The sequence below is a fragment of the Thalia democratica genome, chromosome 2, assembly GCF_965202585.1.
Source record: "Thalia democratica chromosome 2, ktThaDemo2.hap1.1, whole genome shotgun sequence".
Taxonomy (NCBI): Eukaryota; Metazoa; Chordata; class Thaliacea; order Salpida; family Salpidae; genus Thalia; species Thalia democratica.
In genome coordinates this window covers 15,695,393-15,720,906 of record NC_139166.1, presented here as the reverse complement: position 1 = coordinate 15,720,906, position 25,514 = coordinate 15,695,393, and positions in this window count along the sequence as shown.

The following is a 25,514-nucleotide window of genomic DNA, read 5'->3' as shown; positions in this document are numbered from 1 at the left end:
TTTAACAAAAACAAATGTAAACTATACGGCAAGTTTTCGTAGCAGTATACAAATTTAAACACTCAGGAGCAGGACATACTCGCCATAATAATGTTGCACTAGTTCTAGCTATCAAACTAAACGTTATGTTCTGTGAGTTTTTATTTGATTTCAAGATTTAAAGCCTATTGTTCTTCTTGAAACATGAGTAAAGACAAATACTAGAACAGGGGTCGGCAAACTGCGGCCCGCGGGCCAAATTTTTGTGGCCCGCGAGCACGTAAATGTGGCCCGCTGAGCAAAAACATATTTCAAGTTAAATTTTTTTCGGTAATTCGATTTAATTTGATTAGTTTGGTTTTAAGTCTCTGTACAACATTTTAAAATGATTAAAAAAAATTACTGTTTTAGTTTAAAAATGTGAAAAAGACAGATTAGCATTCTAACAGGATATTTTTCTCAGTTTCATGATAACTTCTTTTTTACAACGGCAAGTAAATATCTGAAAAAGGAGTGTAAAGAGTGCTTAATTCAATTAGTTAGTTACATAATACCTATTTATTAAACAAACTAAATGCAAATGTTTTAAATTTTGTACAAAAGTAATGCACAGTAATTATCTAAAGTGTCATTTCTTTATAGCTCAGGTATTCATTTTCAATATTTTCTATACCAAAGTTTCTTTTATAGATTTTTTTTTGTTAATGTTATATTTTAGTGTAAAAACATTAAAAATAAAATAGTAATAAGAAATGAGGTTTACTTGATTTTTGCTTCGACACATTATAATTTTTAGAAGTTTTCCTTGCACTTTAAATTAATTTCTATGCACACAAACTTAAAACGATGCTTATATTTTAAACCACCTTTTATTTAATACTTTAGTTAGTTTAAGTTTAGATTATGCATAATTTTCTAACATTGTTGTTTCTATATGTAATATCTAAATTTTTACTGACACATTTAAAACAATATATAAGACATAAAAATAGTTTCTGTCTGGTGTATATTTTCATTTTTCAAACATTGTTTTTGTCAAACTAAGTTAATTTTTTTGCCTTGCATATCAATACACGCAATTGCTGTTTTTTTGACCTATCTAATATAAACTAGATTTAGGGATGGTAAATTTAATAAGTTTTTCTTTTTACATTGTTAATTGAAATAGTTCAAATTCAAGCAAATAAACAACTAAACATTGACACACACTCAGACTATTTGAAGACCTCAAATCTCAGGCCAACTAAGTCATTTTACTAGTTTTTGGCTAGAATTGCTTTTTGTATACAAAGATATCAGGAATTTTTTTGTTGATTCAAGCTGGCTTTTTTGCTTGAAAGAATAGCAAATTAAGCTTATGATGTATGTTTTGCTCAATCCACAGTGCTAATTTGAGTTATAACATATGTCAAATTTTAAGTCTTGCAGCTGATGTAATTCAAAATATTATCTATCTTATCGGTACATTTAAGTGTTAACAATCAGTGTTGCCAAAAAACTTGAATACCGAAAAAGCTTTGAATTTGAAAGTTTGTGCTTAACAACATTTAAACAAAACTTAAGTTTAATATATTTTTAAAAAACTTGGAATCTAAAACAACTTTTACAAGAAAAGTAATGAAATTCCGATTTGACACAAAAACTTTAACAAAAGAAACATTTTTTTATTAAAAAATACATTAAAGTAGCTTAACAGTAATTTTTGATATTGATACATTTTAAAAGACTTTTTTAAGACTTTATACTAAAAATAAAAGAAGGAATTGTACTTCCAAAAACTTTTTATTGGTGCATTGCACCTTTACTTGTAAAATTTCACCAATTGTTGTGCTTCGCGTTGGAACTAAACCAAAAAATTTTACTAAAATGTCAAAGTTAGTAAAAACATCTCTAATAAAAATTCTCAGATCAGTAATAATTTTTCTATGAGTGTTCTCATGTTAACAGATTGATTAAAATCCTAATTTGATTTATTCGACTTTATAACCTTAATGCATTTCCTAAACACGACTTCTTGTAGCCACTGAAAAAATAAATAAACATTTTTTATTACCGCCTACATAAATTCTTTATAAAGTGTTCAATTATAAACGGTATCTCATTTTAAGTAATACATTTTGCTACTTTATAACTTGCCTTAACAATTTTTTTCTGATCATTCTGTAGTTACTGAAGATAATCATGTGCTTTGTTTGAACTAACTTTGGTGATTTGTTTTTTTATCGTTTCTCGCAATATATCCTTACTAACGTTTTTTTATTTTTGTAGCTCGTCATATATTTTACAACTACTGTTTTTAAATGCAATAATCTTGATGCAGATAAAGAATTGCTATAATGCTTTATAAAAAATAAGTTTTTCTACCTCGCTAATAACTCGATAAAGTTTTATACTTTTGTTAAATTTGTTTAAGAAACTTAATTGTCCATACCAGCTGACTTACATTTTTTTGGCGTGTAATTTATTTACTTTTTTATTTCTTTATGTTGTGAACTTTGTTTTAACTGGGTTGCTACACAAACAGGCTGTTATAAAAGCTTGAAAACTCAGGTATATGTGAAACTTTTATTTCAAACACTTTAAAGAAATCTTTTAGTTCTCAGAATAGTTTTTATGACTGTAGTGCAGTTTACTAATTGTAATTTTTTCTTATTTTCTTACACTTAGTGTACTTTTTGATAATGATGATATTTTAATTAGGTATTTAAGCTTGATTAACACCTATTTATTAGCTTTTTTAACTTTTAATAAACTTAGGCTGGTTTGATACAACTCAGACATTTTTGCTTTTTAAGAGGCAACCATGTAAAAGACTAATTACTAATAAGATACTTTATTAAAGTATTCAACAATTAATTATGTTAATTAATTTGTTTTAACTTTCTGGAATACAAACAGGTATAAATTTTATTAAATTAACTAATTACTAAACTTTTTTATGAATGTAAACTATTTAACCCGAAAAAACTTTTTTTGAAGTAAATATTTTTAGAAATATGAAATAAGGGTTGATAATATAATAAATGTATAAATGTAACCCATAAATTGTATTTCAAGTTTGGTTTTTATAGAGAGGTAGGTTGTAAGTAAAATTACAAAAGTATAAAGTTTAACTTATTACGTGCTTATGAAAGTAAATAGTTTATTAATACTTAAGTAGATTAGTCAATGTAAATTCTATTTTAATATATATTAACTTAAATAGGCATTTTATGTATAGCTAAAAGTCATTTAAGAAAATAAGGTGAATAAAAGTAAAATTTTTCTCTAGTGTGACTAAAACTAAAACCAAAAGATTATTCAAATGTCACTAAAACTAAAACTGCGGCCCGCGAAGACTTTGGAGACTTGAAATTTGGCCCGCAACGATCAACTACCTGCCGACCCCTGTACTAGAATGTAATAACAACAATATTTTTGTCGCCCAAAAACTATTAGACGCAATACATAATTTCAATTTGTAGCTAGATCTTAAATGAAATAAATAGTTAGTCAAACAAAACAAACATTTATTCAAGAAGCAGATACTACTCGTTTTCTCAGTAAAAGATAATGTATGAAAATAAAAGTAGAACAACGATAATTTATATATTTTTTATATCACCTGAATGTAACGTAGCTGTTATTTAATGACTATACTTCTTAGTAAGTAGTTTATATATTTTTCCTATAAAACACGTTCCAATTAACAACATAAATAATACTTTGATAATTAAACTTCAATTAAACTTTCGCAGTCATTATATTAAACTTGTCATATTATTAAAGAGAGGTAATTTTTAAACAAATATAAAAAATATTCAGGACACCATTGTTTTGCCTTAGAGGTATGTTGCAAGTTTTTTTTTAAATTTTACTCAGTCTTTTGAATTTTTTGTGAGACAACTATCATCTGAACGGTTGATAAATTTTGTATTTTTTTAGAATACTTTGATGAATATTGATGTAAACTATATTTGAAAAAAGTTTCAATGTTAAAGAAACAAATTCTTAAGCTTAAGCGAAGTACAAGTTAATACATTACTGTTAACCAGTGGCGTCGCGTGGTATTTTCTTAGGTGGTGCAGAAAAAAAATCCGATTTGCCGGTGATCTATTTGCCCTTACTTGAGTTGTCCCTGCCCGAATTGCCTCTGCTTGTGTTGCTTCTGGTCGAGTTGCTTCTGCTCAAATCGCCTCTGCTTGTGTTGCTTCTGCTCGAGTTGACTCTGGTCGAGTTGCTTCTGCTTGTGTTACTTGTGCTAAAATTGCCTCTGCTCGAGTTGATTCTACTCGAGTTGCCTCTGCTCTGCTTAGCTTTGTTTTCATTTTTTGTTTAAAATAGCTTGTGGAACGACACTTAAGTCTCTACTATTTTAGGGCATTTTCAACTTAGCTTAATATTGATTATTGATTTTGCGGTAATTCTTAAAGAAATTTTGCTTTTTTGAGTTCATTTGCGGCAGTGTAGTGAGCAAAGTTTTTTAAATTAGAGTTTTATAAGATATTTTGTTCTAAAAAATAACGAAAACGTTATATATACTTAATTTTTTCTTACAAAATTTTAAGGTGGTGCAATTGCAGCAATGCAACATCCCACGCGACGCCTTTGCTGTTAACATTACAAAAATTAAGTGCTGAGATCTACATAGTTTAAATTAATAAGAAACATACCTTGCACTTCTAACATTGGGTTTTAACAAAAATATAAAAATTATAAACTTGTGAAAAAACATTTGCAATTAGAAAAAAAAGTTAAATAATATAATAGAAATAGTACCATCAACATAATTTTTTTTAAATATGTTAAAACAAAATGTATAATATTACAAAAAATAAATCAAAAACTTGTAGTCAATTATAAACTATATTAACCATAAATACAGCGTTCTCACCTAGTTACATACAAGATTCTAGGTTCGAAAAACAAATATCCTTTAAAAATCTCTTGTTTTGTTGAAAATGTGTACCTTTTAGAAATCAAATAAAGAAGTATGTACTTGATTACTCATAAAAATACATTGTTGATCTAACCGATGTAACTTAATGATCATTTTATTTTTAAATATTTTTCACCTGTTTCATTTGCTTAAAAGCGGAAAACAATGAAGTAACTTAGATGTTACGTTAAATAACTATGTTAGAAAAGTTTAGAAAAGTTCTAGTCAAATTTACCCATGGAAGTTTTCAGGATCTATATTGTATTGTAATACGCTACTTATAGTTAGTTATAAGCTCTTTTTAGTGATAAATAATTGTTTATTAAAATAGTTAATGCACTACGGCAATCTTTCAATAATATATGTTTTTATCAGGAAACGCAGTTACTTAAGTACTCATAAAGTTTCAAAAATATATCTACGTTTCAACTTATTAATCTTTTTCGGTTGTGACTGACTAATTAGTCCTAATAAGGACGAAACCGGCCTCATTCTACCGAAAGCTTGTGGTCTGATGATCGAATTGGTATGATCAAACCTAACGTTAACATAAAAACAAACATAATTTAACTGAATAAATGTATAAAAAATATCAAACATGACCTCAAAGAAAGTCGTATTCATTTTTAAAATGTCACAAAATTGTATACGTTTTTACAGTATTTGTATTTTAGCATTTGCAAAATTCTACAATATATTTGTTTTTTGTTGTTAGTTTCCCGATGATTGCTGAATCTCAAAACTTTTTAGACTAAACTGGATATTTGGAATGAAAATGTTAACAATTTTTGAGTTGTCATAGATTCAGAACTCGAAGCATTTTAACAATAACAATTCTACGTTTCTTGAGTACTTATAAAAATTACTTTTAATTATACTTATTTTGTGATAATAAATATGCGACTTCTAAATTATCTTAGAAATGTGAAAACGGTTTAATAATATAAATAGTGTATAAAAGTGACCCATGAATGTTTTTCAAGCTCAATTTTTGTAGAGAGTTAGGTTGTAAGTAAAATTACATAAATATTAAGTTTAACTTATTAAGTCCTTTAAAAAGAACATATTTTGTTAACACTAAAGTATATTAGTCAATATAAATTTTGTTATACTAAGTTTTTATAATTTAAATAGGCATTCTGTGTACAGTTAAATGTCATTTAAAATAATTGAGTTGACAGAAGTAAAACTTTTTCTAATGTGTCTTAAACAAAAATATTTTTCGAATATCACTAAAATTTCAACTGCAGCCCTTGAAGACTTTAGAATCTTGATATTTGGCCCGCGAGCACCAACTGCCTGCCAGCCCCTGCCCTAGAGGCTTCACTCAAACTTTTAGGTAGTGTAATTTTCAACGAAATTAAGGAATTTTCTTTCATTAACTTCTTCTTAGATACTAAAACCAAGTGTAATAAACTAACACAATGACGAAAACTGGTAGACAGCTCAAATAAAATAAACCAAATTACAAACCAGATATATTCGAGTGCGAGTGGGCATAGCTTATAAAACAAAACAAGTGGAAACTTTGTTCACTTTATCACGGTCCATATAGAGTTCATTCTTGCTCGGAACAAAGCATGATAATCCAGAAGAACTCTGGGTTAGTAAAGGTAAGAAACGTGAAATCTTATGTGCCAAGAAGTCTAAAATCTTCTGCTACGGTTAATTACAATCTATGGGAACTTAAAATTAAAATAAGTTTCGCCAAAACATCAAGCTCTGACGACTTATGATCTCTAAAGTGTCGTAAAACAATTTCTAAAATCCTTTGTATTATAGGGTTTAGTTACGCATGACAGTTGAGTAATGTTTCTGTATGACTAAACAAATGTTTTTAATAACTTTTTGTGCAAATATCCTGATATTTAAACCTAGTAATACGACTTTGTTAAAGATATTTTTCTGAGTTAAGTATTCTGACAAAAATTTATGCTTTTCTGTTGAAATTTAAAAAAAATATTTGTAATTTTAAAACCAGCTACTTAATTGTTTTTTAGTTTAAAAAGTTAAATTTTTTACAACTTTGATGATTTATTTGCCTATTTATTGAAAATATTTGCAAACTAAGTATTCTGAAAAAGTTTTTAGATAAAATATTTTCTTTTCTTTTTTTCTTATTCCTATGTACTTAATTTTTTTCTCCTTAATCAGTTTAAAGAAAAATGACAGTTTTTTGCATGATTTTAAGTTCTTAGTATTTTTTGCTGTTACTTAATAAAAATTGGGTAAAATTTTCCTGTTTAACAATAATAATTGCTGTTCCTCACTATTCTGCTAATAAAAGGTAAAGATAAAAGAGTGAGTTGAGATTTTCTTTGAGCAAAAGGGAGAAAAAGGGTAGAGTGAGATTTTCTTCCAAAATGGCAGGAAGAGGGAAAATAATTAAAACCAGTTACACTGCTGTTTGTATTAGTTAAACAATGAATTATGTAAAAGAATGTGACAGTTAGGAGAAAACGAGTCTGATGAAATATTTTTTAGGTTTTTTTAAGCCTTATTTAAACTGTGTAAGAAGATATCATACTGCATTTTATAACTGTCTAAGTTTAAAGCAATGTTTTTGTTAAAGTTCTTGTTCATTCAAGCTCGCAAAGTCAAGTGTTTTATTGATGCAAGTTTGATAGAGTTAAGATAAGAAGAAAATAAAAAGCATTCACAAGTTTACTGATGCAAATTTACATTACCGTATCACAGCCATTAAAAAAAATTCATCAGTTGGAGCAGTCATTCATTTTAGATTACCTTGCTTCAACTAACATGTATATTGTTGACATTTTCTTTTTTTTTTCTTGTTTATTCTAAAGTTATTTTTTAATAGTTTTATTCTTTATAAGCAGTTTTTCAATTTAAATTCCATGTAGTTAAGTTTAATATCATTTTGTTGATTGTTATAGTATATTCTTGTTAGGTTTAATTTTTGTGCAAACATTTTGACCACACTTTAAGTATTTACTAAACTAAAGTTTATTTTTGTATTTGTTTGTGTTTGCAATTGTTCTCTATTCAAAAGCATTTTCTTTCATGTTATGCCTATTTTTATGTATAGTAGCCTGAAGTATTATTTAGAATTAGCTCTACTTAGGTTAGAGGCAGTTTTTTTTAAAGTAATTAAATATAATATAATCTTATACATTCTCAAAGTATATTGCTTTTAGATTTTATTCTTGTGTAAAAGTGTTGACCACACTTAAAGTGTTTTTTAAAGTATGATGTTCTTTATATATTTGTTATTGTTTGCAATTTTTCTTAAATACAATATGTTTATTCAAGTCATGCCTAGTTTTTAAAAGTAGTTCTCAGTATCATATAGTATCAGTATTAGATGGACTATTGTTACTATTTATTTGTTATAGATTATAGTGTAGATTTAAAGTACACTATAACCATACCAACAATTCTATGTTGGTTATAACAATACTATTTAGACTGATTTTGTTCATTTATTTTTATATTAGTTACTTTTTCTGAGTATACGATAGTAAAGTTAATAATTATAGAATATTGAGTATGTATAAATAGTTGGATGATGTACCCTTATGTTTAGGAATATATTTATATTTATTTTTTAATAATCAATTAACTTTTCCATCCCATACAGTTTATCAAAATAAGAAAGTTAAAACAAAACTATTTATGACCTTTTAAATTTTTAATGTGAGTTTTTTAATAATTTTTTTAATCTTGCAGCTTCATAAAAATTAATATGACTACCTCAATTGAGAAAATAAGAATATACAGGCATAGTTATAATAGTCAATATTGTTATTTTGCAATAATAGTTGAAACAAGCTATTTTACTAACTGTTATTTTTCCAATTCTTCATCACGTTTAACAGAAGAAGAAGCAGTTGGAAAAATAACAAGTTATTTTATAAAAGATCACAAATCTGAGTACTACAAAGAAAAAATCATATTAGGATTTGAAAAGTTGCGTTTAACAGATGCATTTATTTTTTATATTGAAAATCCTTTGCTTGAACCCCATTCCTCATGTAAAATGAAAAATATTGATGTTTCCACGACAAATCTACAAGAAAATGAAGTTTCTCAATGTGATTTGAAACAAAAGTTGGCAGAAGTTGACAAGGACAGTGAAGTTATTAAATTTTTTGAAGACAACAAATGTTCTGTTTGTCTCAGTAACTACAAAGAGATAGCTGATGAAGACCTTCATATCGTAGTTCCATCTTGTGGACATCCGTTGTGTTGTAAATGTGCTGATAATATTTTAGATGGTGAGAAGAAAGATTGTCCAAGTTGTAGAGGAAACTTCACCGCTCAGTCGCTCGATCTAATGAAGTTCAACGAAGATTTGAAGGTATATTCTGAAGACCAAAAACTATATTTGTAGTGTTTTACAAATTTCATGTTTTAAAAAGTTGCTTTTTCTTTTTATTACATTCTTATGTCTAGATAAGTTTAAAAATTTATATTTGTTTAAGTGCAGTGTTTTAAACCTTGACTATTTTTTACTTGCTATTTGACCGAGTAGGTTAGTTTAGTTTCATTGCAATAAATTAAAACTACTAAATAAAGTTGTTTTCAATTTAATTTAATTAAAACAATAATCAAATTATTTTCATTTCAATTAAGTCCAATAATTTACTTAAAAATAAAGTAAATTACATAAATGTTGTTTTAATCATTTTACCTCACATAAGTGTTGTTTTTTATGTGATTTGGTTCAAATAATACTAGTTAATAACATAAAATTTCTTATAAAGTATGTTCACTTATCTAATAAAAACTTAGTTTGAACAAATAAAGTCAGTTTCAAAAGTCTCATATTTTTAATCTCGATATTTTGAAACGTTTTATAAATAGATTAGTTTTAAACAAAAAATGTAAGTAAGAAAGTTGTGGTTACATTATTGATTTAGTCATAAAATTTAACTCATACATAAATACTTTTATATTAGGATTTGATGATTTTAATAGATTTGATAAATATTAACTTGATAGATTTTAATGGATGTCATGTTTTTAAATTTAAAATTATTCTTACTTTTTTAGACATTGTGAATTATTATGATTCGGCCGGAATTTTTAAATTAGATGCAGATTTGGCTGAGTGCTAATTAAAATAACATAACTTGGATCTGGCTGGACACTAAGTTTATGAACCCTACTTCGAATTCATTTATCTCACAAAAATTTCTTAAGTTTGACATTTTAAGTGTTTTTTTAAGTACTCAGATTTATATATCTATTATAACCTAGGGACGAATTAATATTAACTTTATTAACAAACATTTATTTTAAATGCAAATACTACTAGTTTTGTCAGCAAAAGATATCGAATAGAAATAATAGTAAAGCAAAAACAATATACATATCTTTTATCTTTTATACCACCTTAATGTAACGTAGCTGTTACTGAATGCGATGACTTAAATTCTTAGTAAGTACTTTATATATATTTCCTTTAAAACTATGTACAAATTGAAACATAAGAAATACTTTGATAGTTATATTTCAGTTAAACTTTCGCAGTCATTCTATTAAACGTGTTTATTATGAAAGACAGGTAATTTTAAAACAAATATAAAAACTCAGGACACCATTGTTTTGCCTTATAGGTATGTTGCAAGTTATTTTAACTTTTTATGAGACAACCATCATCTGAACTGTTGATGAATTTTGTATTTGTTTAAAGTACTTTAATGCATATTTATGTGAACCATGTTTGAAAAAAGGGTCTCTTTTATGGGGACGACCACGCAAGTATATAAGAATGCGATTAACTGCTAGCACTCTTGTTAGCGCGATGTGCATTAGATTGTAAACCTTGTTAGGTCGTTTTTTCAGAAGGAGAATGTAATTCCACTGGGACGTGAACTTGGTACGCAGGACAAGATACCGAAATCAAACATGCAGGCTGTCCAGCGCCTACTTTTTTGTCCTTTCAATGTCTCTTTCTGATCAGTTACTTCTTTTTTTCACACAATTTTTTCATAAATCCTACACTTTTTTAACTTTTTTTTTTCAATGAAATATTTAAAATCAATTTTGAATATAGATGGTTTATATACAGTAATTAGAGTAGACAGGCGGGCGCCTGTATGGCCCAGCTTTTTTAAGTACTGAATAATTGTTAACTATAATAGTTAAAGCACTACGGCAATTTTTCAATATTATATGTTTTTATCGGGAAACGCAGTTACTTAAATACTCATAAAATTTTTAAAATATATCTACGTTTCAACTTATTAACCTTTTTCGTTTGTGACTGACTAATTAGTCCTAATAAGGACGAAACCGGCCTCATTCTACCGAAAGCTTGTGGTCGGATAATCGAATTGGTACGATCAAACATTACCTTAACATAAAAACAAACATGATTTTACTGAATAAGTGTATAAAAAATATCAAACATGACCTCATAGAAAATAGTATTCATTTTTGAAATGTTACAAAGCTGCATTCCTTTTCACGGTATTTTAATATTTGCAAAATATCGAAAACATCTTTGTCTTTTTATAAAGCGTTGCTTCTCGTATAGTGCTCAATCTCAAAACTGGATATTTGGAATGAAAATGCTAACAATTTTTGAGTTGTCATAGATTCAGAAGTCGAAGCATTTTAACAATAGCAATTCTAAGTGACTTGAGTACTTATGACAATATTACTTTTCATTTTACTTATTTTTTGATAATAGATAATACGACCAGCATTAATTACACAAGTATAGAATTTAAAACCGAAGATTTATTAGAAATAGAAACAGATCAAATAAGCGTATAAGTATAATGAAATAAATACAAACAGTTTTTTTATACATACAGTAAAAAAATAAAATATACCGGTATTTCCACAAATGTAAAAATCCGTCGAAATAATCCTTTCACAAATGCCTTTGGTAATTTAGTGATTGTATCTTTTTTTTAAGTATGTGTATAAGTTATTAAAGTTAAAGTCAGCAAATAGAGTTTAGTCTATTTTGTGCAGATTTAGTCTTGTCTAATTAAAAAAACTCATACACTCAGTTCTAATAATATTATGCTGATCTTTAACATAACTTATTAATTATTTTGAAATGAACCTCTTTACTTTTTAGCTTGAACTTAACAACTAATACCAAAAAAACTAAAAGTTTTGCTATCTTTTATCAGCCTATAATAAAACTGCAAATATCTATGTAAATATTTAAAAATCGTTCAAAGTATTTCATGCGGGAAACAGTTTAAAAAGAATACATCTGGAGAAAGCTTGTCTTGTAATGATGGTGATCATATTAATAAGTTGATACCATATGTATTATACAATTTAAGAGTTTTATAATTTAATAGTGCTAATTTATAGTGAATAACTTTCGAATCATAATTTATTTAATATTTAGAGCTGAATATTTATTAAATTATATAACAAACAACAGTTTTATACAGCCGTTTCGTATATGAAATATTTCTATCTCTTATATTCCTCAGTAAAGCTCAAGTTTATTAAACATCTTTCACAAAAGTTTAGAATTAAAATTTTGTTCAAGTATTATAACGTAGTAATAATTAAGGCTTTGGTGCAGTAACTATGTTTGAAAAACACGATTATTTTAGTTTTATTATTGGTTTAAGAATTTGTGCATTTTGGAAAAGTTTTAGAGATTACAAAGGTTTTTGCGCGCACACGAGCTGTTTAAAATATTTTTTTAATACAACTTTTCTATACTTAAAAAAAATTAATCACATTAACTAAAATTTTTCAAAATGCACAAATTCTTAAACCAGTAACAAAACTAAAATCAGCGTATTTTTCAAACTTAGCTTACCGCACAAAAACCTTCATCATTACTTCATAATTACACTTATTAAAAATTTAATTCTAAATTTCGTTAAAACATGTTTAATAAACTATAGCTTTACTGAGGAATATATGAGATGGAAATATTTCATATACGAAACGGCTGTATAAATTTGTGGTTTGTTATATAATTAAGTAAAAGATATTTACATATACATATATATATATATATTATTGTAATTTATAACGTATAACTATTCAGTTTAGACTGTAATATTTTACTTCTAAGACAACACCAATGTACTGAACAATTTATCCATTTTCTTGAATATATAAAACAGTTATTTTGATTTTTTTTATTGCATAATAAACGCAAAACTTTATTACAATAAACTAAAATAAGTATGACATTGCTGCCAAAAATATACATATTACATGTATTCGAAGCATTTCAAAAATTTTAGAGAATATCAGTTTTGAGTGAAATAAAAGACCAACCAAAAGCACTAAAAATTAGAACAAATTATGAAACACTAATTTAAACAACAAACAGAGTAAGTTATTTTATTTCAAATGCATGTGTTAACCCCTTTCCGCTTCGGAATAGAACAAAAAGTAAGGATTTAGAATCTGATCACCAAACCGCTTCAGTTGTTCGACTTGATTGCCATCAATCACGTAAATAGTCATGTCGTTGAACAAATACCACTGATTTCCAATTTTACAACTTGCCATGTAGTGGCCAGAGTTCGAATTTTCTCCAACGTGGTAACAAACCGCGTACAAATTGTATTCTGTTTCTGTATCCGTTTCAAAGTATTCATTCAACTTGAAACTGAGAGGGAATCTGACCTCTATTTTGTTCAAACTTTCGTTGCTATACGACAGTTGGAAGACTAACACCGGTGGAAAACCAGTTACCTTTGTAGTTTTCAAAGCCTTATCACAACAACTATCCTCCTTGCTTTCTTGACAATAAAATTTAATTTCTTCATCTTTTTCAAAGTCTTTCACAAGTTCTTTCAGACTAATGTGACTACAATTTAAAGAAAAATTAAGCCGAAGATGGTCATAGTCTTGATTGACACGTTTTCTCAGTCTTGAATTTTTACAGTTTTCATCAAATATGTAATCAGACTCTACTTTGCATTCAAACAGTTTTTTTGATTCATCATTAAAACTGTCGCGTAGTATTATAAAAAACTGACCGGCATCTTGTTGCTGACTATTATTAAAGTTTTGATACTCTTCTTTTAGTGCTTTAATGAAATCACCTGGGTTAATTAATTTCTTATCACCTTTCATTTCTTCAACTAAATCCGCAAAATTCTTAGCTGAACTGCCCTCTTGCAAAACAACATTATTTTGTTCAAAATAGTCAACTAACTCCACCGTGTTAAGCATGCATTGGAGCATGGCGTTTATGTAGCAGGTGTTGGTATAATAAAGCAATCCGCACACACCCCTTACTTTAGTGGTTAGTTTGCTTAAACGTTGCATGATTCCAGCGTTCCGCTCATTAGTTCGCCATATTTTTGGCTGTGCAGAAATATCACCAAGATTTTTCGCTTTTGGACGTTTACCTGTGTTTCTACGAGAAAAGCCTCGTTGTTTCGCTTTTGTTGCTTGGACATTTGGACGGGTTCTTCCAGTACCTCTAATCTCAACACCAATGTTTTCATAATCATCAGACGCTACAGCTGCATTAGGACTGAACAGAAGTTCCTCAATAGCACAGACAACGTCGTAGTTGCCATTAGACTCTGCAAACACGCACAATTCCCTAATTGCTTCATTCAGATTGTTTTCGTTTTCTTTTTTTGATTTTTTCGCTATCATCTCATAGGTTCTACTTCTATCCTTTAACTTGTACTTGACTTTCAATTCTTTAGCTCGGCCTAAAAGCTCAAATATTGCAGAAGCTAGGCTACTTTGAGTTTTGCAAAACAGATTGAACTGCTCAATGACATTTCCTGGAGCACAACCAAAGATAACACCGTTGTTGACTAACTTTATTTCTTCTAACAAAGCTGCTTGTTGGGTGGTTTTTGGGTTCTTACTTTGGTATGAACTTTTTCTCATTACTTTAAATTTTCACAAATACCTGATTGAAACTAATTAAAGCTTAAAATTTTTTAACTGAATGAATTAAACAACCTTTATTATCTTAGCACTCTTAATTAAGTTTTTAAACTCTTGTTATAATTAATTGCTAAATTTATGACATTTGTATAAAATCTATAATAACACCACAGTTACATGACACCTCAAGCTCTTATAAAACTTTTTAATTAACAAATGTCCATGTAGGCCAAACTGCTACATAAATATTTTTTAAATGATTAGAAAAAAAACATGCAATTTTTTTATAAAACAACTCAAAATTTTACGCATTTCAATACTATAAATTCGAATTATCAGTACTTGATCTGTTAGCTACTCAAAACCAGTCATTTTTGAGAAAAAAAGTATTAACCATAATTTGTATTAAAGATTGAAATTTTTCAAACAAAATCAAATTACCAGAAATGTACAGTTTTCTTCAAAATAATCAAAACTTTAAGTATTTCAATACTCTAAATTTGAATTATAAGTATTTTAGCTCTAAGCCACTCAAAACCACTAACTTTTGAGAAAAAAGTGTTAACCATAATCATAAAGTATTAAAAATTTTCAAGCAAAATCAAATTACCAGAACATAAATTAAATTGTCACCACTGTTAGTTTTCACGTGAAAAATATTTTTAAACAAATAAACTTTAAACAGCACTTAGTGGAAACTTTTGGTTCAAAAAATAAGAGTAGGTTTTGAGCATCAATAAATTATTAAACTTTTATACAATTTTACTTTTTATGATATGAAGGAAACAAACATAATCCTTAATGATACTGAAATTTTAAAGACAATTAACATCAATTATTAAGCGTTTTAACTAGAAATACAAAGAGTGAAAAATACCCTAAATATATTTTACTTAGTATTAAGTTAAAATGATCATGGTTGCAAATATAGAATTAGTTTGTTTTAAGATAAGTAGTTTTAACATTAAAAGCATTTTTTTTAATCACTTGACAACTTATAGTATTATTTAGACATTTAGTTTTAGTATGTATAAAACCAAAACAGCTCAAAAACAAAAGTTAGAAATATATTTTAAGAATTAAAAAATAGTCTTAATATCACAACTCCAATTATTTTATCACAAAAGCTAAGAAGTTATTTGCTTTATTAAGCTTTCTGTTGAAATTATAAAAATTTTGTGTACCTACTAATAAATTTAAAAAAATTAGGAATAATCTATGTAAATCAAACGTTTAAAATTGAACTTATATTAAAATAACAAGTAATAAAAACTTTTAAATGATATTTTTTAAATGCTTAACTGTCTGTTTTATAAGTTGTGAATTTTATTATTAAAAAATTTAATATTAACTAGTTTATAATTGAAAAACATACTAGAGTTGCATAAGAAGGTTTAAGAGATAAAAAGTTACTTATTAATATACCAATTTGTAATTATTAGTTTTATTTAAAAGTATAAATAAATAAATTTGTTTAGTTTACAAACGAACTTTATGTTTCTTAATTATACACATTTAGAAAAAGAAAAGAAATTTTTCAAAAGTTTCTGCTGTACTTTCTCGACAATAAAAATAAAATGTTGTAGGAAATTTGTTTATTGTAAAGAAGAAAATATTAACTTTATAAAAATAATACTTGCCGCAATCAAAGAGTTTCCAATTGACAAAAGGACATTTTGAAATGTTTATTTGTATTAACTAGATTGTATATGCTGTTTTTACATGATTTTTATGTTCTTACTTAAACGAAAATGTTCTTAAAAAACCTAAAGACAGTAAACTATTTTTTTTTAAACTAATTTGTTTTAATACAGTGGTTTGAGATATAACAACTAACGAGGAAAATATTCTTGCAACTATTTATCAAAATAAAAATTTTGAAATATTATTACAAGTTTATATAATATATTTTTTAATTTATATGTAATTTACAAAAATAAATGCTAATTTATGAAACTAAAATTCGTTTAGAATCAGTGAAACTTATGAGTTTATATCTTTTTAATAACTATTACCGTATAAGAACTATTCTGATTCTTTTTTATTAGTTTTGTTTAAAAATACTTAATTTATTGATTACTTCTAAAATGTTTAATAAATACAAAAGTATTTATAAAAGTTAGACTTCAATATTTTGAATTTTATCATACGTCTTAACTATACTAGCTAACTATTCAAAACAAATTGTAGTATTTGTTAATTTTTGACATCCGTTTATTTAACACAATAATAAAAACACCAGAAATCCAGCTGCGAACATTAACAATACAAGTGTTATCTTTATGTAAAAATCAACAAATAGATGAAGATTTACAATCACAAAACACAATCATGCATCGATAAACCAGAAATATAAATTATATTTAATTAAAAAACTTCTAATAAAGCACAATATAAATTTAAAGCAAAAAATTTATGGTAGCAACAAAACTACTTTAATTGTTGACTATTGATGACCGCTTACTCCGTCATTTTCACTGTAGCTTTGGTAATTTAGCACAAGAAAATCTGTAAACATCCTGGGTTGCCTCGCAGACGTCTTCCGACCACACGTCATTTTCTACGTCATAAAGAATAACCGATGCGTCTCCAGAACAGAAAAAAACAACCTTGCTTCCAAATGAAGTGACGTCACTTCTGTAAACATTTGACAAAAAATCTGCAGGAGGCTTGCGCAACAATACGAATTTGCCGCAACAAGCATCGAAAACTTCGAAACTATTTAAAAGAAGACCGCCAAACACGAACAATTTGTTCTTGTGGGCAACCGATTTGTGGAACACTCTTCGTACGACCATGTTGGGCATGTTTGTCCATGTATCAGCAATGTGATCGTACGCCTCGACACTGTTTAATCTTCCATCGTTGTTGTTGCTTCCACCAGTGACGAAGACTCTTCCTTCGAACACGGCGCACGATGCGTACTTCCTCTCCGAGTTCATTTTGGCAACTTCCCTCCAAGTTGAGTTCGCCGTGTTGAACTCGAGACAGTTTCTAATTGTGTTTCTAGAACAGTAGCGTCCTCCAATGCAATATATTTTATCAATAAACGAACACGCACTAAAATAAACACGGTCGTCATACATTCTACTCACAACGCTCCAAGTGTCAGTGGCAGGCGAGTACCTTTCAATAGGCGTCAACGGGTCCCATCTATTTTTGTCCATGTCATAGCGATTGTGGTCACCACCCAGCGCGTAAATTTCACCCTTGATGCATAAAACATCGTGATTTATTCGCGCATGATTCATTTCTGACAAGTTGCTTACTTTGGAAAGATTGTTAGCGTCAACAGTAAAGCAATCTTTGAGAACTTGATAATCTCTTCCAGAATCTGTTTCACCGCCGACAACAACAAAGCTAAAACTATCTTGGCTACAGTGCCTGCTATTAGACAAAGCTTTGCTAGATTTAAACTTTTTCTTGTTTCTTATAGTATTCTTTATAGCGTCAAGACACTCTGAGTCCTTGACTATCCACATATTCTTGTCTACCATATTGTTCAAAGCAGGTTCTGTTAGCAATGAAAACCGAACTCTTTGCAGGAGATACTTCGCATGTTTACTTCGCTCAATACTTTTATGATTCAACCAGGCATTCATTGCATTGAATACTTGCAGCTCCGAATCAATTAATAACTCAGAACTGTTTAATATTGCAGCTACAGACTTAAAATCTAACTCAAGAAAGTCTTCTGAATCAGCAACACTTGTAAACCAACGTTCAATGAGGCGTAAAGAAGTTTTGAAAATTTCTTGGATACTAAAAAGTTTTGAGATGGAAAGCCACTTTAGAGTATTTAAAACTGAAACTTTTATTTTTATTTGTTTGCTAATTTGGTTTGCTGTTTTTTCATTTAACAAAACTTTGCTAACTTTTAAAAGTTCTACACTGTTTTCTTCGTTAGCTTTCTTCGTTTCTGAGAAAATTTTGACAATTAGTATTACTAATTTCCAACACTTAAAATTATTAAAAATAATTAAACAATCATTTACATTAATATTTATTTTAAGTAGTTAAAGTTATAGTTAATCATATATATTATTATTATTAAGGCAATATTATATTAGTTTATTGATATATTAATAACATATTTTTAATTAAACTAAGAAGTATTTAGTAAAAATTGAAAACTTTCATAAGCACAATAAAATTCAATCATTAACTTTATTACATATTTTCTTGAAGTTATAAAATATAGATATTTTCAAAGGTAGTTGAGTTATTTTTTTAATTGACAAAACAATTATAAATCTTTATCATTAAAATCTATATCATTTAGAAAATATATATAAAAAACTTAGAGTAAACTAGCGCGACGAACTGATAGTGATATATTTATTATTTAGTTTCGGTTGGTAGTAAAACTACAAAATCTTGAACAAAACTACAAAAGAACTTATATGAGATAAAAACTTTAAAGTTTATCAATGCATTCTCTAATCATTTATCAATTAAATTGTATTATATTAAAAATACAATTGTAACTCTGCGATATGTAAAGTAATAATTTTTGTGATACATTTTTAATTCTGTGTAAAAAACTAGTTTTTAATGCTAGTTTTTTAATGATTTATATTATTTCATGTACAATATTAATCTTTTATTATACTTTTTTGTTTTAGGAAAAATATTAATTTTCAATTTTTTTTAAGTCGACCCCTAACGGCTGGTTACTCAGACTTTAGAGATTTTTTTGTTATTAAAATCAAATTTTTTAATTTACAAACAAAACGTAGGTTTTAAGATCGTTATGTTACTAGTATTTCACAAAAAATATTTTTAAACCTTAATAGAAGGTTTTTACTAAAAATTTTAAATGCAATTTTGCTATATACCTTTAAAATAAGAAATATTTATCTTCAGTAATAAACACATAATTTGAAATATTGATTGTCATTGCTTATTTGGTTTGCTAAACCACTAACACTTTATAACTTGGTATGTTAGACAAATGTTTTTTAGGTTTATACAGTTTTTCAGTTAGTTTTACTCTAATTGTAAGGTTAAAAATTAATAATTACATAACTTTAAGCTCAATATCTATTTTTATAAATTACTTAATTAATATAATAAATTTTCTTTAAATGTAAGAAAAAAAATAACAATCTTCTTTTTTGAGCTTTACCTAAAGGGTAGATGTAAATTTATTTCTTAAACAAATTGTTTATTTTTGCTCAAGCCTAATCGTAAAAAAAAATCAACTTTTTTGTCCTCAGTTTGCAACAAATTAGACGAATTTAGAGCAACTACAACAGCTAGGTTTTAAAATTATTTTATAACTATTGTAACATTAACCTAATGTCTATCACTATGTTTATTTCAAAAATGATGTTTTAATTTCTACAATTTTAAATGTAGTTGAATTACTATTATACTTTATTGTTATAATTTAATTAATTTAAGTTTATATAAACAACTCACCTAGATTCACCACACCAACTTTCTGCCTGGTATTTTCTTTACACAGATCGAGAAAACCAAGCTTTTTGTTTTTTGCAAAAATCTTCTCATCAGTTGTTGATGAAACTCGTTTTCGTTTCACTATACTTTTGCTCATATTTTTATTTTAAAGTCTGCAATATTAAATACTATTTAACATATAAAAAGTGTAAGGTAATGGTTGTCGAACACTCAGTATATAAATAATACTTACCATAATTCAATTCAACCTTTTTTTAAGTATCATCTTATAAATACTTAATGCTACTTTGGCCTACTTTAAATAAATCAGACAGACAGTTTGTATAATGTATCTATTACAGAAAACAACCACAATACAATATACAAAATCCTCATATCAAAATTTAAGTTATTTTATAAATAGCTTAAAAATAAACAAAATTTAATAAGTTTTAGTGTAGTGAACTATACAATATTTAAATATTTTTTATATATTTAAATCTATTTCAAAGACGAAAATTTAAGACTGAAAACAACTAACTATAGCTTATATAAAAACTGTTAGTGAGCAACAAACTATGTAAGGTTTATAAAACTATTAAAAATTTGTATCTAACTCAAACATTTAAAGCAATTAGAAATACATTTAAATATAAACTTTATTTTCAAACAACACCTACAATAAAGATGCAACAAAATAAGTTCAAATGGAATCATTTTAGTAGATCTCACTCTCAGATACACAATACACAACTAACTGCACAAGTATATGTTATTGTTAAGTTTTTTCTAGAACTTCGTCAGTATTTTTCACGCCTCACTAACTCCGCTCTGATTGGCTCAAAAGGTTGTGGTTGGGTGGTTTAAGAGTTGACTTCCATATATGGTCATTGTTGTTTTACTCTACACTACATACTCAAACAATGAATACTTCAAGTAAATATAAAGCATTTTCAAAACGGTAGCCAAGTACTTAAAATAAAATAAAATTGGGTAAAAATAATAACAATTAGCCTTAGGAACAGTATCTAAGTTAGCCTGTGTTTTAAAAACAACCATGAAATCCGAAAAATATCAAAACTAACCTGAGTACGCCTTGATTTAAATCCTAATTATCCTGAGTGCGGACCAACCCTGTTTTTCAAACCAACTACATGCCTTTGCCTAACTCTTACTAACTTGAATTTTACACACTAAACATTTGGTTAGAAGCAGAAAAAACCTTTTGGCTACAACTTAAAGTTAAAGTTAGTCCTTTAATAATAATCAAAGGTAGAAAATCGAAATTAAACTAACTCACTTATTCTAGGCTAATACCATATTGTAAATTTAATTATCATACTATACATATGACAAAGTTATTCTTAATAAATATTTCAAAACCAGATTTAATTGTTTAAATAACGTAAGAAACAAGACCATACTTCAGGGTTGCCACTCGTTTTTTCATAATTTTTTCCAGGTTTTCCAAATTTTTTCCAGGTTTTTAAAAGTAAACATTTTTTGGTCTGTTTTTAGTTTTAAATTAATTTATAAAAAATAAACTTTGTAAAAAAGTATAAAAATATTTTTTAAATGCTGTAAAGTTACTTTAATTGTGTTTTTTAATAAAAAAAATTTTTGATGATGACAAAAAAATCTTATTTATATGATAGATTTTTTTCGTCAAAATTAAATTTTAGTACTGAAAATGTTAAATTTATTAAAAAATCCAGGTTTTTCCCGGTTTTTTGATCAAAATTCCAGGTTTTTTTTTTAATTTCTCAAATTCCAGGTTTTTCCAGGTTATTTTTGCACAAATTGCCTAACTCCAGGTTTTTCAAGGTTTTTCCAGGTTTCCAGGTAAAGTGGCAACCCTGAAACTTATAGTACATTCAAGAAAAACAGGTAAAGAAAAAATTGATAAGTCATTAATACATTGTCCATCTCAACCCAATGTACCTATATTTATATCAGGGTCACTTTAGTTTGAATCACAACCCTATTTTAAAATGATATCAGAAGTTTAATAGCATGAATTAGTCAAACAAGCAACAAAGTAAAAGAATATTTGAAAGTGATAATCACTAAAATTCAATTTTGTTATAATTTTCAGCTATAATGTATAAGCAAAGAACTTTAAAATATCATTATCATTTTTTTTCCTTCTTTGAAGTAGAGAAGTAAAAATATTATTTTGTTTTACAATTACTTTTTGTTTCACAGGAAATTAAAACTTTACTTGTCATTATGAGATTAAATTTTCAAATATTTCTAAATAAAGAATTAGTTTTCAAAGCCAAGACTCAAGGATGTTAGTACAGTATATAATATAACTTCTATTTTAATTTATTATAATATAAGTTCTGTTGATAAACTTGTTCTTAATTCTTAAAAAGTGCATTAAAAAAATTGAAAACGTTTGTTGCGTTTTTGAGTTAAAATAAGAAAATTTTTAGTTTTTAAATAAGTACTTTTATCAGACTGACTTTTCTTGAAAGCAAAACGATGAACACGAGTGACCTAAAAAATCAATTGGTAAAATTCAACTAGGCAGGGTCATCTAGGGTTTTTTAAAATATCTGAAAAATAAACTGCTAAAGCCAGAAGATAAACAATATAAATAGTTAATCAGTAAGACCGAAAAAAAACAATATGATAACAGAGGAATTAAGATCAAAAACAAAATACATTTATCAAAAAAAAAATATTTTAATATCATCAATGTAGACTGAGGAGTTAAGTAAAACATCATAGTTTGGCTAAATTAAGAAAATCATTAAACATCATAGTATAGCCAGAGATTTCAGAGTTTTCAATCTAACTTGAGAGTGTGATAACTCTGAGTAATACTAAATCTTTAAATCAAAAGTTACCAGGGTTTCTTCTGTTTAAAGCAAAAAGTTATTCCGAGTGACTAAAACCTAGCCTGAGTTAACCAAACTTGTTTGATTTATACTCATTTTGTTTTTATAAAAAGAAAAAAAGTAGTAGAATAAGAAGTTAATCAAGGTAAGTAAGCTTAACTTGTTATTGGTAAATTGGTAAAAATACCTTCAGGAGTATATAAACGAAATAGTGTTTAATATTCAAGTTGTCTAGAAAAGTTCAGATAAAGTGAAAAATAAATGAAAGCATTAAACTTGAAATTACTTGAAACTGAAACTATATTTTTACAGAGAAACTTTTTAGCTTGAAATCATTGTTAAGGCTTTAAGATTTCCTGATTGAAAAAGAATTATAAGTGTGTATTAAAAATTTTTGTTTTGATTTACAAAAAGTTGGTCTCAAATTTAAGCATAATGCTTTAATTGTAAAAATATTACTGAGAAATATATAAAATTAAGCTTTTTAATTCTTTACTTATTCCATATGATTTTAATAAAAAAGATTATGTAAAGATGTTTTTCTATTTGAATTATTAATTGTAACAATCAATAATAAAATAATTTGAATCTTAGCAAATAAATCATATGATGAAATTTAGTTATTTGAAGTAAAAACTGAAAATTAACACTATCCATTTTCTTTATTGGCTTTAAGATTCAAGCTCATGATTGTTGCTGGATTACTGAAAAAATCTATCTCACACTAATCTATTCATATAAGCTATGATATTTTTAATAATATTAATAAAACTAAAATGGTCAACAAATAAAAAAATGCAAAACCAGGACTAAATTTACCTTTAAAATTAAAAATAAATAAGAGCATTAAATTTAAAATTCCTTTAAACTGAGATGAACTACTATGTTTTCAGAGAAACATTTTAGTCTGAAACTGAAATCATTGTTAAGGTTTAAAGATTTCAAGATTGAAAAAAAAAAATGTGTAGTAATACTTTTTGTTTTGATTTCCAAATAATTAGTTTCAATATTAAGCATAATGTTTTAATTGTGAAATATATTACTGAGAAATATATAAAACTAAGCTTTTTAATTCTTCACTAATTACATATAGTTTTAATGAAAACGGTATCGTTAAGATGTTTTTTATTTGAAATATTAAATGTGATGATCATTAAAAAAATAATTTAAACCATAGCAAATAAATCATATGGTGAAATTGAATTATCAGAAGTCTAAACTGAAAATTAACACTATCATTTTTAATCACTTTAAAATTCCTCTTTATGATTTTAGCTGAATGACCGAAAGGTTTTATTCACACAAATGTATTCACATAAGCTTTAAAAGTTACGAGCATAAAGTTAATTTTATAGGCAAGTTTATAAATTTTTCAAAAAACATAAAACTTTAATGTCAATTATTTTCCTTATCTTAAAAGCTATCTAATTTTTTTTTTATGTTAGAGAACGCACCTTTGTCTTTAATTAAAAAAAAAAATTTGGTTTGGGGTTTGAATTATTTTATGGGGTCCCTCGAAAAATAAAGGGTTTTTTTTTATTATTATGGTATTAAAATCAAAAATAAATATTTTTTTATTCTTTTTTTTTTTATCCCTTAGTTTATATGTTATTTAAACTTTTAAATGTTTATTTTATAAATAATGTTAATATCTTTTACGATTTTGCCCCAAAGCAAAATGATGTATATTACATTATCATTTGCCTTGGCCATTTCCTAGATAAAAAATTGATAAAAGGAAAAAAAAATTAATAAGAATGTGTGTTACAACAAGTTTAATTAAATTATTTTACTACTATATTCCTACAATGAAATTTTAAGATTAAAGAGTTTAAATGAACAGCGTCATTTATTAGCAATAATGTAGCCTGGTAAGGTTGTAGTTACACAAAAAATAAATAGGTGTGGACGCTGATCGAATCCATGTTTGATCAAAATAGAGATTTCCATGTTCGAGTAATTAAAAGGCGGCTCTTCACAGAAGTATTGCAATCATACTACACAGCAGGGTTTCCAGAATGCCAAATTTTACTATTTTTACTGAACACTGAAGGCTTAATTAATGTTTGTATGTTAAATTCAAACAGTCACGTTCCGGTGTTTTAACAAAAACAATTGTAAACTATACGGAAAGTTTTCGTAGCAGTATACAAATTTAAACACTCAGAAGTAGGACATACTTGCCATAATAATGTTGCACTTGTTCTAGCTATCAAACTAAACGTTATGTTTTGTGATTTTTTATTTAATCTCAAGATTTAAAGCCTATTGTTCTTTTTTAAACATGAGTAAAGACAAAGACAAATACTAGGGTATACTAACAACAATATCTTTTTCGCCCAAAAACTATTAGACGCAATACATAATTTCAATTTGTAGCTAGTTCTTAAATGAAATAAATAGTTAGTTAAACAAAACAAACATTTGTTTAAGAAGCAGATACTATTAGTTTTCTCAGTAAAAGATAATGTATGAAAATAAAAGTAGAACAACGGTAATTTACATATCTTTTATATCACTTCAATGTAACGTAGCTGTTATTTAAT